At 34.5% G+C, this 17,852-nt stretch overlaps 1 non-coding gene across 1 annotated transcript; it reads left to right on the top strand.

Moving 5' to 3' along the window:
- Positions 1–15,733: 15,733 nt before the first annotated feature.
- TRNAG-UCC (transfer RNA glycine (anticodon UCC)) lies at positions 15,734–15,804 on the top strand. Its single transcript has one exon. It is a non-coding gene; the product is annotated as a tRNA-Gly (tRNA).
- The last annotated feature ends 2,048 nt before the right edge of the window (positions 15,805–17,852 follow it).

Raw genomic sequence — 17,852 nt, 5'->3', positions numbered from 1 at the left:
GCAGGTGGGCAGAGCAAACCCCAAAGGCGCACTCACTGATCGTCCATACACCCCAGCAGGCTCGTTTGAATGGCTCTCTGCTCTGTGCCCACCCACAAGTTTTGGGATCAGACCAGAGATCTGAGGCACTGCAGGAGAAACATGACAATGCAGGGCCCCTGAACACAGCTTCTACTCTTCAGGATGCCCCGCAGTTAGAGGACTAGCCCCCACGGTCCTGAATGCCTATAAGGGCAGCTTTTCTAACGTGGTGGGACTTCTCACGCCTGGCTCACTGCACCTGAAATCCCATCAGTGTGATGCAAAAAGTTAGTTCAGTTGATTTGTTGAAAAGCTGATTGTCTCCTTTAACTTGTCACTAGCTAATACACTAGAAAGCTCTTTAGTTTCAACATATTGATTAATATATTAACAACTATGGCTGATCCCAGCTCATTCGTTTACAAGTTGTAATCCGTCATGATCACAAATGATGTGCTGAGCATTAGGCTGTGTGCCGGGAAATTCAAGTCTGGTTGTGGAGTTTGCAGTTTAGAAGGCCGCCTGGAGAATCGGTACTTCCCATGTACTATGGGGGGAGTACATGGGGTAGTGGCAACCGCTTCATAAGGGAAGCTTTTAGGGATAAGGGAAGATATAAAGAACTAGAGATATTTCAGTCTATCGGTGGTGATGACAACTAAGTGAAAGCTTGCTTTTCATAACTGAGATGTCGATGTTTGCTCTTTTGATCATATGTCATCAGGCCTTTTATTTTTTGAACAAACAACAGCATGTTTAGCATCTGAAAGGACCCGTGCTAGTGCTTACAGCCACCTTTTCCTCAAGGACCGCCTAGTACAAAGGAAGGCTAAAAATGACTATTGTATATACAAGAGAATAATATAGGAGTATGATAAAATATTTAGGAATGATGTCTGCTAAAGTTAAGGAAAAGATGACAGCTTAGGGATGTAGACCAGATTCACTTTTAGCTGCTATCCATCCTTAGTGCTCCAGTGAAGGAAAACGTGAGATCAATGATAAGAAAAGAACTGTTAGCTTCTGGAAAAGTAGAATGAGTTAATACCCACACAATTTTAAGACCATAAAGTGTTAATCAAATTTAAGTTACGATAACTGTTATGTCTTGACAAATGTTGGTTGCAAATTTCATTTTTTACTGCAGTGGTTGTTCCTGAAGCCTGCAACTCCCCAGGAGGTTAGAAGATCTGTTGGAAAGCAGATTAAAGCCCATTTGCTTTGGACATTAAGGGTGTATGTTTGCCAAGCAACCATTGGCAAACCAAATAAAAAAGACATCCATCAGCTGGATAATTTGGCTTCTCAAAATCTGATACGACTAACCCTCCTCCTACATCTCACACTGAATTGACTGATTATTTTGCCTTTATAGAACAGCCCATATGAGTCAGATTTTCCCCTGTGAATTTCATTTACTGGTAATGTCAAGTACAAATCCTTATTAGACCACAGCTATGCACTGCATAAACCTCTTTAATCACTTAATTGTTTTGCCAGGGAGATATAGCTCTAGAAAGAAGAATAAATTCCTTTAGTGATTACAACAGTATCCTCTAGCCTTCTAGAGTAAGAAACATCAGAAAAACAAAGACTCTGAACTCCTTCAGGGTACCAATTTATTATTAGATCTCAACTCCATTTTATTTCCCTTGTTTTGCAAAAGAATCTATCTTTACGAAGTGTGTGTGATTAATTATAACATAATACATTAAGATAGCATTTTTTTTCCTGAGTAAGCTATACTTCAGAGAGACTTTGTGATATATAGATAAGCTTATCTTGACATACAAAATGATTTAGAGACAGAGAGCACAGACAGCCGTTCAGGAAAACTTCTCTACATGGTTTACCATGGAGGGAATTTGCTAAGAGACAAAACTGAGTCTACCTACAAAGTCAATGGTTTTGTTTGTTTGTTCATTTTTGCACTTTGCCATTTTCACGTTATATTAGAAAAGATTGTATTTTTATAGCCCTTGGTATAATTTTTCTGGGTGTTGTATAGCTTAGGAGCTTGTCTAAGAGAGCAGTGTCGCAAAGTGCTCTGTCACTGAGGTAGAAATAAGCAATATTTTAATTGCGTAAAATTTAACAATGATGATGGCTGCAAAAAATGGCTTCGATTCTAACTTTGATCTATTTTTAAATAACATAAAGTAATAAATCAGACAGATGAGGTTTTTCCTATAGATAGTTTCAATCAAGGAAAGAAATAATATTCCGAGATTAAAAGAGGTTAACACAATGAACTAGAAACCAAACTTTATCTGGGAAAAGGCAAAACGACAGAGCCGAGAGATGCAATAGGAAATACAGGGGATGTAAGACCTTTAATGTGGCAATACTGAGAAAGAATTAGATGATGGTAAATTGCTGTTTTGGTAGTAAAAAGAGATATGATGAGTATATGTTCTGATTCAGCAATTCTTAATCTGCAGCTTGCAGACACTGTATCACTTGCAGAGACACATCTTGTCTCAGAGCCTTTGTATGAACTCAGAGTGTTCCTTTCTCCTGCTCCGTCGCCTCCCCCCAGCATTTCATGAAGCCCAAGCACTCCATTCAGGGGCCCTCCTTCCTGCCATCCTTTATGGACTTATTATTGTTAAAAGTTCTTGCCACTTAAAGCCATCAGTGGCTACTGAAGGTATATAATAGAGACAGCTACATTAAATGCACTCAACGTTTGGAAAGAACTGCTAGTCCCAAGAAGCAGGCTCTTCTGCCAAGATCAGAGTATTGTATATTGATGAGTATCTTCTTCTGATACCGCATGTGCCAGGGCCAAGGAGGAAGGAGAAAGAGAAGGAAGGCTTTTAAGAAAAAGAGTCAGCACCTTTAGAGAGCTGTAGTAGACAGGTAGAGGGCCAACGCTCACCTGACACTGTCGAGAAACTCTTCACAGATTTGGAAGGTCAGTGTGTCTGGTGGGCATTGTATTTGATTGTTGGCTCCTCCATGCACTGATTGAATTTGCAGAAAATAACTAAAAGTGCCTAGTGCATTCTGCAAATTCCTGGACACCAGGGCAAGTCATATGACCTAGTAATACACCTAGTTAAAAAGACGAACAATCGTATTTACACTAAACGCTGGATAATTTATGCAGGCACTTATAGTCTCAGAAAAATAGCTTCACATTATCATGTATAAAGATTAAAGGCAATACCTGTTATATTCCAACTACACCTGTACTTTAAAAAAATGATTTCTGTCACAAATATAAAAATCTGCATTTGCTTCATTACTCCTGGAAATAAAAAATAAAATACATAGAGTAGGCTCAGATGTATCCTAATGAAGACTGCTCAAGACTAAGCTGTCACCTAAACAAGTCATAGTGTTCCTAATATCCTATAGGTGGTGAAGGTATCCAAAATATATTTTCAGTGATTTCCTATCCATAAATAATTTAAGATATATATGTTATACATATATATATATCTTAAATATATACATATAAATTACTTGCTACATAAATGAATATAAACAAGTGAGTCTCATAGAGAGAAAATAAATATTTAAAATGATAGTTTACAGGTAATATCAGGTCGTGTTTCTTTGATTGCTTTACTTAAATAGCAGTAATCTTCAAACACGCCCCCAATCCATTAATCCCCAAACACTTCTTATTCTCCTAAATTTCCCACTTCCACCCAAATTCCTGAAGTACACATTCAGTTTAAAGGGTCAGTCCTGGTTTCTATCATTGGAGAAAGGCTAGGTTAATCTACTAACAGCTCAGCACATTCCTCCAGTGCTCTCCAGCAGGCTCACACAGCTGGCTGGGGGTGCCAGTGCTGCTGGGCCCCACCCACAGGGCTTCTGCAAAGACACACATACACTATTTCCCTACGCGTGACAAGGGCACTTCTGGAGGGGGCACACGGTGTCTCCAGAACCAGATGCCCTCTGACACATTTTCTGTCAGCACATTGATTCTTGGACAGTGGTCTGGAATTCTTCCTTTTTAAGGGAGAATCTCTTCTGTCTTTCTCTAAGAGTTGACTTTTGTCAAGACCTCCCCAATGACCAATGGAGAAAATAAGTTTTAATATCATTTTTAATTGAAAGAGAAAAGGTTTGGCTTATAGATCCTTTTCTCCCTGAAGACCTCTTGACCCCAGGTAAATTTGACTCCAGCCCCCGCCCCTACATTTTACAACAAAAGCAAAGATTCCACAGAGCACCAGGTTTGTGGGACCACAGGCATAAGTGGCTTCTCCCCACAAGCAGGAGCCCCTGGCTCAGCCAAAGAATATCCCCTTACACTCTGCTTCTACAGCAATTGAGAAGTCTAATTTCTTCACCTCTACAGAAATGGTTCTTCCTAAAACAAAAAAATCTTCACTCAATGTTACCTTCAGCTTTGATGAAGACCCTCTTGAGGGAAGTAGTTAAGTGGTCAATATTCTGGGCAAGAGATGGATGGGCTGGTGTTGGCATTATGGGATTGTTGGCATTTATGGAGTACCTCTCCTGGGTTATATGCTTCAGCATTTGCTTTGAACACAGTGTTTTAATCTTCCCAGCAATTTATGAAGCCAGTCCTTGCAGTATCATTTCACAACTGAGAATACTGAAATTGATGTCTTAGATAACTAACAAAGTCAAATCTGTAGTGCCAAACCTCTTCTTGCCTTTATCCCATGCTTCGCTCTTTACATGTTCAAAATAATTTCTAAAGATTTTAGCTGTTACATTAGACAATGGATTTCAAGCCAGTTTATCCAAATATATTAGTAGAAAATGAGGTGTAGGACATTAGAAGAATGCTTGCTGGGTGTAGGCAGAGTAAGAGTCAAGTGATTGTTCACCCTTAAGCTCCATGTCAGTACTCTTGTTTACAAGGAGCCAGGAAAGGTTGGAAACTACCAATATTCTTTCTGAAGCTGGGAACTGGCATATAATCTGTCCCTGGTGCCACAAACCAGGTGAGTCTTTGTCAAGAAGTAATAGACTAAAAATACAACGACAACTAAAAAATGATACAAAAGTTGATTTCAAATGCAACAATAACTATATTGCTTATATTGTATATAAATGACGTTTCTTCTGCACTATTGCATTACTCTAATGTACTGTCTTTAATCAAAGAGAGATTATTGCAACTTGCTACTATATTTGAACATATTAGATCTTTAGGATACATAGTTTTTTTCTGAAAATACATTTTGTTTAGCTGTCTCAAAATATGACACTTCATTTCAGAAAGAATTTATGTGGTTATGAAGGAAAACTTGTGAGAATGCTTAGGTTTATTCGGGTCTTGTATCTTAGGCAAATAACACACTTTCAAAGTCTCAGTTTCTTTAGCTATTAAAAAATGTTCATGATCCTTGTTCTAGGATAAATCTTATATTTGAAAATGCACATTAAAGAGGTCTGAACATGATAAAGTATTATGCCAACAAAAACTATTGATGCAGAAACTGTGAGAATCTGTTAGCTATTTCATAATTTCATCATAATAACACCTAACTACTACTGTAAACTGGGAGAAATGTAGTTAACCTGATGTGTAATGTTTACAATAGTAGTTATGTGCTATTCAGATGAAATCACTAAACTGCAAACATTACCAAAACAACTCGGAAAACTTCTCTAAAAGCAGGTAACTTACCAGGTCTCAGATTCAAGTCCACTTTCAAATGCAAGGCTTCCCTGAAAACCTTTGAAGCTGGTCCCCAACTTTAGTCTTCTGTAGATTCTCACACTTGCCAAACTTACTCACCCCAAATCTGTCCTTCCTATTGGTCCATGTAAGCGGTGAATATGTCTGTCTTGTTTACAGTTTTATCCCAAACAGCATGATATGTGACATGTTGTAAGTACTCGGCAAATACTTGACGAATAAACGAGTTTTGAGTAAATTCAGAGATTATTAGCGATAGAGATCACAACAACTTTTTAAGTTCATTACCCTTCAAAAAACACTGGTGTTTCTGCTCATACTGAAACAGATACTCTTGCATAAAATTCATAATTTTGTTACAAAATTCAAATAAAAATATCAACTAGTGATTAAAATAAAACATAAAATTTGAAATTAAAAACTTTAGAGAAGTGGAAATATACCTCTTTAATCTTTGATGTTGCAAATACGAGGCATAATTGTAACACACACAAGCAGCTAAAGCCAACTCATACTGGAAACGAAATTCACAATCTCAGTCTACAGAAAACATGGTGCATGTGCCACCATTTGGTGAGATTATGGAGTTGCAAATAATTATTACTAATTTTCACATCACAATAGAATAGGGAAATTTCCTTGCAAAAGGTAATAATTTTTAATATTTAAAATTAAAAAGAATGCCTCTATTTTCAACCATGATTTGAATGATGCATAAAGTTGTAAAATAAAAATCCACAGCATTAAAAATATTACAAGAGTCCCATTTGAAGAGTTTTAGAACTTTCAGTATGAGTTGAAGGAGAGATTTTTTATTTCCTGCCCACTAATGATTATTTTACATATTAATGACTAGTGAAAACAGGGCCCAGAGAGCTTCAAAACTGTGGGGTACCATTTCTTGTCAAAGTTTATAGGCCCCAAGAGGCTGCACTTTCTTTGAATGTGTGCAGCTTGACTTTAAATTAATGAGACTGACTTTTCTCACCTGGCTTCTAAATTGGCTCTGAAGCTGCTTCCCAAAGCAGAGTTCCAGAAATTTATTCAACAAGGATAGCATCCTGGGAATTGATGTCCCCCCTTCTGAGGGTGTCCCATCCCCTGGATGAGAAATTCTAGGATTACTTCAAAATCAGCTCTGTGATGATACATTCACACCAATGACCATTTCAGACCCACATCCCCAGATTCTGCCAGGCTCTCCCCGAGTGTTTTTCTCACTCTTCTGCCAGCTTTTCCAGAGGCACCTATTGGCATTGGCCACGATACAGAATGTACCCCCTGCAGCTGCTGCAGAAACCACAGAGAGAAAAGTGTCTGGGTTTGTGGTTGTTATTTTAATTTTTATTCTGTTATTATATATGCAACCTAACAGTCTGCCTTTTACCTTCATTAAGACAGTGCTGTTAATTATGTTCACAAAGTAGTACATAGTACAGTTATAAGAATGCGCTGTCTTCAGTTGTCCTAAGTGTTCCATGCCAATGCAGCTTCTTAGTGGTGGGGTGCAGGATTTCCTGTATCTCATACATGATTGTTCTGTAAACCCACAATTTAGCTAATAAAAAATACGTGTGTAGGGTTATATTTAACTTTGCCTGTCAATTGGCACCTCCTTCCATCTAATTTCTCCACTGATTGTTAATTTTGGACATAGCTATTTCTAGTAGATTGGGAATTGTCCGCAGACAAGATGGAATTTTGGATACTATGTATTCTGATGAACTCGGCTTTTTCTTTCAATTTGTTTGCTTCTCTTTCTTAGTTTTCTGATTGGACTTGTTAATTCTTAAAGTGCACAAAGTCTGAAAACATTTGGAAAAATGCTAAACTTATGTCTTGACTTACATTAACTTAAATTTGCTTTAAGGCAAATTTTAGTGTTCTAATATCCGTAAAACTGACAATGGGTAGTTTGTGAAAAATTCTAATGTGGAAGGTCTCACTCACTTTCCCTGGATAAGTCAATGCAGTGTGTTGTGTTGATGGAATAAAGAAACTCCATTCTGAGAAAGGAATATTATAATTGTGCTGAACAACAAATGAATTCTCAGGAGACGATTTTACTGTAGCCATAATATAAAACTAAGTATCACCATCCAATTAATTGACCTGTATGCAGATAAATAACCCCACTGTGAGGGAATAAAATTCTCCAGTTTCTGGAAAATATACCTTAATTTCAGCTCCGGAATTCAGAATAGTCTTAAATATACTATTCAGTTAGCACTAAAAGTAAGATGTCATAGGTTAAGAAAAATAAGTTGTCTTTTTAGTTGTAGTATTGTGTCTAGAAAGCACACCTATTCGAAATAAGTGTTTGGTAAAGATAGACTCTAAATAAAGTCGTTTTAGCTTAAGATAAATACATCATTTATTTAAGCAAATTTGGGTGTCTTCAGCTGGATATGCAATTTAATTTAATGAATTCCATTTCAATGCCATCGAGTTTTTAGAGAACATATGAAGCATTGTCTTAGTAGTTGGAAAAATTGCATGCTCTCTGGAAACTAAAAAGAGAAGTCTATGATTACTTCAAAAAATAAAAATGACACACATGGTAAGGTTTTGTTCATTCTCTATACTATTTTGTTATTTATAACATTGATAATTATTTCTAAATCATTGGTAAGTAAGCTGACTAATATAGCTGGGCTGTTTTTCTCTCTTTCATTTATGTAGGTCATTTGCAAAATGCAACTAGATGGGGTGGTATTTTGTACCCAGATGTGATGTGAATTTTGTAAACTGTTTGCACTGTCAGATTCCATAGGAGAAAGAGAATAAAGTCTTTAAAGAATTCACATTTAAAATATGTGCATTTTTTCACAAATATGTGAATGGTGCACCCATCTTCTTTGTGGTTGAGAGTTACATTTGGAATGAGCCCTCCTATGAATTGGGCAAAATATTTCTGGATACAGCTATTTGTATACAGTCAATAATGACAGTATAGCAAGGAAGAAAGCAAAATTGGAAACATTAATTCCATAGATAAGGGAGAAGAAATGAGATTTTTCAACTCCTTCCATCAGTTTTTTCTTTTTTTAGTATAAACAAGATTTTTACATGGATTTTAACCCAAGTGCAAATATACAATAGTAAATATAAAGACTATTTTAGAACAACTTTAGCTACTCCCTAGATTGCGATTCAAAAAAATATATATTTGAAAACTTTTAAATTCTCAGTTAAAGTGTCTGCACAGAGACTTAATTATCTTGATTAATCCGTAAAAAGATCCCAAATTTGCACGTAAAAAATATTATGCAGTGCTTTATACCTAAGTGTTCTCTGCAGATCTCTGACCTGCGTGCATACTGTTTATTTTTAAATCTTTTGAAATTTTTCCTTATATTTGAATGCATTATATTGCATGGGAGAGAAAGACTCTCATATTCTTTTCTCTTCTTTTTTTTGCTGATTGGACTTTTTTTTAAAGTAGCACCTGGATTAATAAATCACCCCCAAAGTGTTATTTGCACTTTTCAGTTGTTTTCCTTATCAAGAAATCCAAAGTATTAGCAAAAATTAGTATCATCATTTGTTTTAGAATGGATGGCTTTGAATGATTACTTTTAACAAAGAGCCTACTATAAATTGATGACATCTGAGAATCTGTTAACTGTGTGTAATAATGATTTGTTTATCCTCAAGTCAATTAGGAAAGGAGGGTGGGAGTTCTACATTTGAAGCCTGTTTTAACACCTAAGTGCTGAAAATGCTTCACACATTTTAAGTTATTTTTTCATAACTCAGACTCATTTTTATAATAGTATAAGATTCGATTGGAAGGGAAGGTAGAGAAATCACCATCTATGTTTTATCAAGTTGAAAATGGAACTTGAAATCTTTTGTACTACTAGAGATTCAAATAGTTTCCAGGTAATGACTATGCCAAGAACAGCATCTGGTTTTATTTTGTTCTCTTCTTTTTTTAGACTAAATCCAGTATTGCAGCCACAAGGGGCTCAGAGCTCTGAAGTGTGCCTACCTTATCCATTGCCATTTGCCCCTTCAGAAACAAGTAATTACCACACACCAAATCCCCAATCATTTGACTAGAACTCCTTGGAACTACTCGTTTTATTTATCCTTATTGTTTTCAAAAGGGGAGCAAGGGACAGAGAGACCTGGAGACCAGACAGTGATGGAAGCATTGGCAGTCCAAATAGCGTTTGCTTCATTTTGCATGTCCTCCCTTTGTTCTCTGATGTACCCATGATATGAAAATACTCAGCTGTGGGACTTTTCATTCCCATTTGTAGTTGAAAAGAGGGAAGAGACTAACTGGGGTTCCACTGAGCATAAGAAAAAGTAGTTTGAATTGATTTACCAAAGGATTAGTCTCCTTTTTCCCTTTTTTTTTTCCTTAGCTGGCTGACAGCTCCCTCCAAACATTGACCTTTCCTGTCCTTTCATCTGAAACTATGCTATAAGCCACACTGAAATTGTTAACAGCTACTAGTATCTCTGAATTATTGTTTTTGGCCAATTGACCCACACTTCTGTCATTATGACATTAACCTGATGGCCACACAGCACAAGGAGATGTAGACTGAGCAGCTTTTAAGTGCATTTTATCACATGACATTCTGTTTTTCAGTGATTATTAGCAATATTTATTCAGAGTATATAACCACAGGCACATCCTTATTATATAATTCCAACCACAAGCACAATCCCATATTATGCATTCAGGTAAATGGTCAGATATTTGATGCCAAATTATAAAATAAATTAGGGCATAAGCCATCCAGAGTTCAAGTTTTAAAACTCGCATGAGGGCTTTGTATCAAATTAAGCGTGCATATATCAAAGTATAAAATGGAAAGCGTAATTGTCAAGAAGATTCAGACTCTTAGATATATTTACCTGAAATATGCAGTAAATAAATTGAAAAACATAATCCTATTAAATTCTCTCAGTTTCTTGTCCCTTCTAGGCTCGAATAATTAAATAAAAGTTGCCTGTTTCCAACATGCTGTTTAGGCAACCAAAACAATTATTTGTCCCACACTCTTTCCTAAATATCCTTCTCATTTCACTGCTGATATTTGATGCAAAATATTTTGAATAAATTCTGAATAAATTTTGAAGAACAAAAAGAATAATTCTGATGGCTGGACTTTAAAATCCATTTTGACGTAAAAATATTGTTGCAAAAATAAAATACTGTCAATGAGCATTAATGTAACGTAGGGAACACCAATCAATGCACAGCACATCTTGCAAGTTTGACAAGACTGAGACTTTGTTTTACTTGGATTTGAAATAAAAACAATCTGAAAGGCATATGGGTACAACTTTCTCGTTTTCTTGACACTGGAGATTCTTTCAGCATTTTCATGCTTTGAAGTATTTATTCAGCCCTGTATCTTGGCTAACACAGAATCAAAGTAACTTAGGATGAATAAAGAATATACATCAGATATCAGAATTACCACTCAGAAAACATCACAGCACTGTGCATAGTAGAGTTTTTCATGTCTGTTTTCTGGTCAAAATATACTGCATTTTGTTCAGACTTCCTGCTGATACTTATGGAGACATGATTAAAGGAAATTTACCTTTAATCAGCTACGGTTATTTTGGTTCTTAAAGTATTCAGTCATCTGATAGACTTCTGTACATTTTATTACTTTAGAAAGCTTAGAAAATGAAACTGCAGGAAAAAAAAGTGTCAGTGCTCTGCTGTTTGGCTGTTCCACATCATCATTTTCATTCATCTTTCATTGTTTGTGAAAGTAAATCACACGAACCATTGATTCACTATTTAAAAATTCTTCTTTCTATTTGAAGTCAAATTTAATTAAAATCGAATATCATGTTTCTAGTTTGTTTTTTTTGTTTGGTATCACCTATATGAGCCCAAATATACATTACAAGAATGGCATCATTTATTTCTGTAAAGTGTCTTGAAAAAATAACAAGTACTAATTAATCATGCATTAATTTTCCTCAAAGTTTTCAAATATGGGTACACACCGAATAAGATCATTTTATACACAAATGTTAAATATTGTTTTAACTAATTTTTCTAATTTTTTTTAATTTAAAAATTAAATCTTTTATAAACTGAATCCCTCCAATCTAGGTCTGTGACATTTAGAGAAAACCATCTTGGAGTAAGTTGTAACAACTACTAAAGGAAAAGAAAGCTATCTTAAAACTCATAAGTGAGAAAAATGGAAACTGTCAATGCAAAAGTGTTTAAAGCTTTCTGGCTCCTATTGAGAAAGCCACACAGTTCACAGAAAATTACTCTCTTCTCACCTATAATTTCATTATTTAAGTTGAATATTGCCTCCACTGAATAAAACACAAGTCATAAAATTGTTTTCATTTATTATGCAAAGTCCTTTTCAAACAAATTATGGGACTAACGGATTGAGACATTCTTTATTGAATCAAATAAAGGTACGAAGCAGCTAACCTGACTTGTGAACACAAGAGAATTTTAATTTAGTAAAAATACATCAGTTTATGATGAAAAGAGGAAAAAGACAATGAATGTTCTTATGGACTTGTGTTTTCTTTTTACTGTTACATTAAACCTTTATATTTAAAAAAAGGAAAAATAATTACTAAAAAAAGCAAGCAACAGCAAATTGCTTCCTTGGGGTAAAGGCATATGATCAGTAAATGTTACTTTCTCCTCTCAAAAATACTAACTGTTCCTCCTTTTTTTTTTTTAGTAGAACATAATGCTTTTCTCAAGATTATTACTTAATTTAATAAATTGTTTTGAGTAGAAATCATTATAGAATGCAATTACTTTTCTAATTAGGATAATTTAGTTTTATTATTATAAGAATTAGTCAAGATGGGCTTAATTAGAACAATTTTAATAACTTCACTTTACTTGGATATTAAATGTTATTTAATATAAGTTGATGAATGTTATTTAAATGTTAGAATACTCTGTGCTGTTTGAAGATGTTCCACTCAGAAGTCAAGTCTGTTCATAGGTTTCCCATATATTTGGGCCTATTTCTCATTTTCCAGGTGGTCCTAGAGAAAAAAGAAACCATGAAATTAGCAGAGCCCAACTACTATGGCTTTTTAAAATGTTGCATCTTTTTTAAAAGCCAGGAAGTATAACTTTCATAGCTTCACCAGCTTCCTTATCAATAAGATGTAGATAATAAGGTAGAAACGTATAGAAGCTATAATGTATTTTTATTTAAATATTTTTATTGGAGAAAAACAAACAATGTACTTAGAACCACCAAAAGTAGATATCTTGGTTATCTTATGCATAGGTATATTTAAGTAAAGTATCCAAATAATCATTGTAGAGTCTGTGTTTGTATAGTAAGTTTCATAGACCAGTTTAAAATTATGGCAAATAAGGAATAAAATCTACCAATACAGATAACAGGTTTCTTAAATTCTAAATATTAAACACTAACTTAAATATCATTTGATTAGCTGTCAAAACTGTGAACGTTCTCAAAACATCAAGTAGAAAGTTATTACAAACATCAATGTTGCTATAGTAACAACCTGTGTTATTGAACATTTTCAAGTTTTTGACTTCAGGAAAATATGAAGATGCAAATGTTTTTACAATTAACATACGAAAATCTTAACCACCAAAAATGGATATCTTAGTTTATCCATAGACACAATTAATAAAGCATCTAAATAATCATTGTAAAGCCTGTGGCTGTACAAAATGTTTCATAAACCAATTTAAAATTCAAGCAAGCAAGGAAAAAAATCTTCAGATACTAATATCAGAGTTTCTTAAGTTCTAAATATTAAATACTATCTTAAAAGCTATTTGACTAGCTGTCAAAACTGCGTCCATTCTCAAAATATCACATAGAACATTATTACAAATATCAGCTTTGCTGTAGTAATTAGCTATGTTACTTAACATTTTCAAAGTTTTTTATTTCAGGAATCTATTTAATCTAATATTACTATAGTTGCCTATAGTTTTTACAAGGTTCTTAAAAATGTTACTTGGCACTATTAAAATTACTGCTAATTGTAAATATTATTTGCACAATATCAGTATCTAGATGCTTGTATTTCATAAAAAAGAGTTACTTAACCATGACCTACAATGCAGATATCATACAAAAGAATGTATGGAATTAGATAAATTGACAGTTAAATGTCAATTAGTCAGTGAAACAAAGTTTCCAAGGAAACATTCAGTGCAAATTCACATTTTAAAAAACATGGAGGGCGGGCCATTGTGGCTCAGCAGGCAGAGTTCTCACCTACCATACCAGACACCCAGGTTTGATTTCTGGTGCCCATGTAAAATAATAATAATAATAATAATAATAATAATAATAAATTAAAATTAAAATTTAAAAATATGAAAAGGATAGCATTTTACTGATATATTCTACCACTTGAATTTTTGTAATACATTCTATCACCTGAGTAAATGACAGCCCTATTTGTGACTATGAATAGTCAAACACTATTCAAATTATGTATGCGTATAATGTATGATTTTTAAAATTTTCTACAAAACTGGTTTTCTTGTCATGTGCAATCCATTTAATTCTATAAGAAATTACCAATAATTCAAAATTAAGTTAGGCATGTCGTGTAATTTCTTAAGTCAAGAAAGAGGAAGCATTAACTTTTAAAATAAGAAAGCTGTGAACCAAGCCCGTTATTGTGTTTGGGGTGGAGGGAAGGTTTTGGTGTTGGGTGGTTGTGATGGTAGCACAACATTATAACTGTCATTAACACTAAATTGTATACTGGTAAGTGGTTAAAATGGAAATTTTACATTGAATATATGTTACCAGAATAAAAATTCTAGAAACAAAATCCATCATCTAAAAAAATTCCAACTGTTTCAATAATTTATTAAAATAAATATATTGCAGCTTAATGTTGCTATTTATTTAGTATGATGTTCAGTATAGTTTATCCGGTGACCCCAATTCCATTTTTTTAAATGTTTCTTTCTAAAGCAAATACTTTTATTTGTTATATTTTCAGAGTTAAACAGAGAAGCTCATTTTTATGGCCAAATATTTTATAACTTACATTGTTTAAACAGCCATGATGCTAAACAATTTACAAAACTGTCATCGTTTGGCTAAGAGTTTCACAAAATAAGTATTTCTGTGACTTAAATATATAGTCTTTACTTTAGAAATAAAATAAGAATATCGCATAAAGCAACAGCGATGGCAGACTGAAACGCAGATTTTTCAAATATGTTGGAAAGGTGAAAATATCAAAGCTGTAAACAATATGTTAAAACCAAATAGAAGATAAATATTCAAATGAGGCCTGTATTGTGGCAGATAATTACCAAAGCCGTATCAAAAAGTTTAAAAGCGGCCGCAAGGGAAAATCAGTTTCCATTACCTCTCCTCCCTGCGTTAGACTCTGACTCTTTTCTCCAAGGATTTGATAGTGTTAATAGCTCTGTGAGCTGTGTAATCCATCTTTCTCCCATGTATCAGAAGCATCAGCAAAAAAACAAATTCCTGACTTTAGGCTCGGAGTAAATCATATAATCAAATTTGCTTGTGCCCTGGAGGGATTTTGATACCAACGGTATCACCACGCCACCCAGCTACTGAGTATTAAAAAATCTAGGCAGGGCGGTGCAGTGGGGAGGCAGTGGCAGAATTCTCGCCTGCCGTGCCAGGGACCCGGGTTCGATTCCCAGTGGCTGCCCATGTATAAAAAAAAAAAAAAAAAATCTAGACAAAAATTTTGAAATGGATAAAATTCCCCTTCAGACATATTTTGCTTTATTTGAAAGACACATCTTTCAGAACTGAAGAAGTTCCCTGGTACTGGGTCCTTTCTATTGCATAGAAGAGTGAAATTAAAAGTTACTTACTGTGCACAGCAAATACTTTAAATTAAAAAAAAAGAAACTGTAGCAAATTTCAGAAATTTTAAGGACGTCATCCCAAAGAGAGACCTTCCTTAAGGCAGAGGACTATATTTATAAAAGGTTGTAACATGAAGAAGAATTATTTTCATTTGGTTCTGGTTTTGGTATAGAGCATAAGATTTACCCCACACCTTTCAAATTATAGCATGTAGGCATTTTAGAAAAATAATAGCTGGGGTGCACGGGTGGTTCAGTGGTAGAATGCTTGCCTTCCATGCAGGAGACCTGGGTTCAATTCCCAGATTGTGCACCTAAAAAAAAAAAAAAAAAAAAAAAAAGATAGTAATAGTAATAATAATTATAGCTGACCACATGACTGGCTTTATTGATCCACTCTCAGAAAGAACTTATTGAGCAATAAAGGTTGATTATGAAGTTAATTTGCATGTAAATATGTAATTAAATGCATTTCCTAAGTGAGTAAAAAACATGATTTTGATTTATACAGTTGGTTCGTTTTTAGCCATTTTCCATGATCCCTCTGTCTCTTTTTGCATCTGCAAAATATCTTTGAAAAGAAATATATTTCACATCTTTCTGTTGTTACCTTTTATGCATTTGGCAACAAAAGAAAAAAGTGTAGAAACAACAACTTTAAGAGATGTTACAATACGCCTTGATATAGTTAAATATGAAGATCATTTTAAGGGGTAATTTAAAAGTAATTAAAAGACAAGACTTTTAAAAATTATAACATGTTATGTAAATGTTTTTAAATATTGCTTTTTAGATCTCTTAAGTTACATTGGAATACTTCTAAATTCTTTCAAAATATGGAAGCATCTGATTAGATTAACATAAAATTCCATCTTTTTTTGTCAAAGTAATCTGTGCTAGTTGTAGAAAATTGGCTTAGTAAAAATAAGCAACAGTGTGCCTGTGCTTAGAGCAGCATTATTTCTAACAGTAAAAAGGTAGAAGTAACAGATGAACGGATAAAGAAAATATGGTACATTCAAACAATGTAATATTGTTTTAGTGTAAAAAGAAATGAAATTCTGATGCATGCTGCAGCATAGATGGACCATGAAGATATCATGTTGTATGAACTAAGCCAGACACAAAAAGACAAATATTATATGACCTTGCATATATTAAATATCTAGAAGAAGCAAATTTCATAGAGACAGATAGTAGTTTATAGGTTACCAGAGGGTGTGGAGGGGGTCGGGAGATATTGCTTAACGGGTGCAGAGTTTCTCTTTCAGGTAATGAAAAATTAAGAGCAATGAATTTTGGTGATGGTAGCACAATATTGTGGATGCAAGTAATACCACTAAATTGTTTACTTGAAATTTGAAAGGAGCAACAAACAAAAACATTTGCATAATCCAAATACCCAGAGATAATCAGTTTTAGCACTTTCCAAGAAATTTTTCTTTGAATACATATATAAATATATATGCTTTTCTATGCAAAAATTTGTATACTACTACTCTTATGAAGTTTTTAACCTTCCGGCACGTAATTTAATATGACAAATGTTGTCACGAGATTTAAATGCCATACTATATAAACATGTGAAAAGTCAGCACCAAGAGTCTGCTCCTATTCTGAATAGCTTAACTTATTGTATCTTTTTTTTTTTTTTCTGATTCTTCTGACCTTAAATGAAATGAGATCATCTATTCCTTGCTTTCCACACCCCTTCTCTGATCCATGGGTGAGATACTGACTGCCCTGCCCCAGAAAAGCAAGAGACCACACCATTACTTCCATTAACAACAAACCCTATAGTGATGCTTCCGCACAGGAAAATTAGATCATTTCTGGTTATGGTTACACTCGCATTGTGGAGGCTTATTGCTATGTGGCGAAGGGATTTGAGAGGATCAAATGCTAGTCCAGGAGCAGAGTAGTCCAGCCTGTACTCTAAATGAACAAAGCGGGTGGAAGTTCAGCAATTGCAGCATGGGTTATGCCTCTGGTCTTCCTGGAATAGAATCCCAGCTACTATTTAGTAGCTGGCTGGCCTTGGGAAATTATTGAAACTCCCTGTGCTTGTTTCCCTCATTTGCAAAATAGGGCTAATAATAGCACTTTCCACCTAGATTTTTGGGAGAATTATGTTAGACTACATGTGCACACAGACACACCTATATGAAACACTTAAAGCAGTTCCTGGTGGAGCTCAAGAGTTGTTAGCTAATTTCAGTCCTTGGTTAGTCAATGGAAGCATTGTTCTCGGTCATTGCCTGTACTTACAGCAAAACAAATATGCAGTAGATTCTAGTAAAAAGAAACCTGGCTAGGTAGTGTGAACATGAGAATATATTGCTTTGCTTATAGTAATCTCTA

The sequence above is a fragment of the Tamandua tetradactyla genome, chromosome 26 (assembly GCF_023851605.1).
Source record: "Tamandua tetradactyla isolate mTamTet1 chromosome 26, mTamTet1.pri, whole genome shotgun sequence".
Classification (NCBI taxonomy): Eukaryota; Metazoa; Chordata; class Mammalia; order Pilosa; family Myrmecophagidae; genus Tamandua; species Tamandua tetradactyla.
The sequence above is the reverse complement of the archived record's forward strand: the minus strand, read 5'-3'. Positions and strand labels throughout refer to the sequence as shown.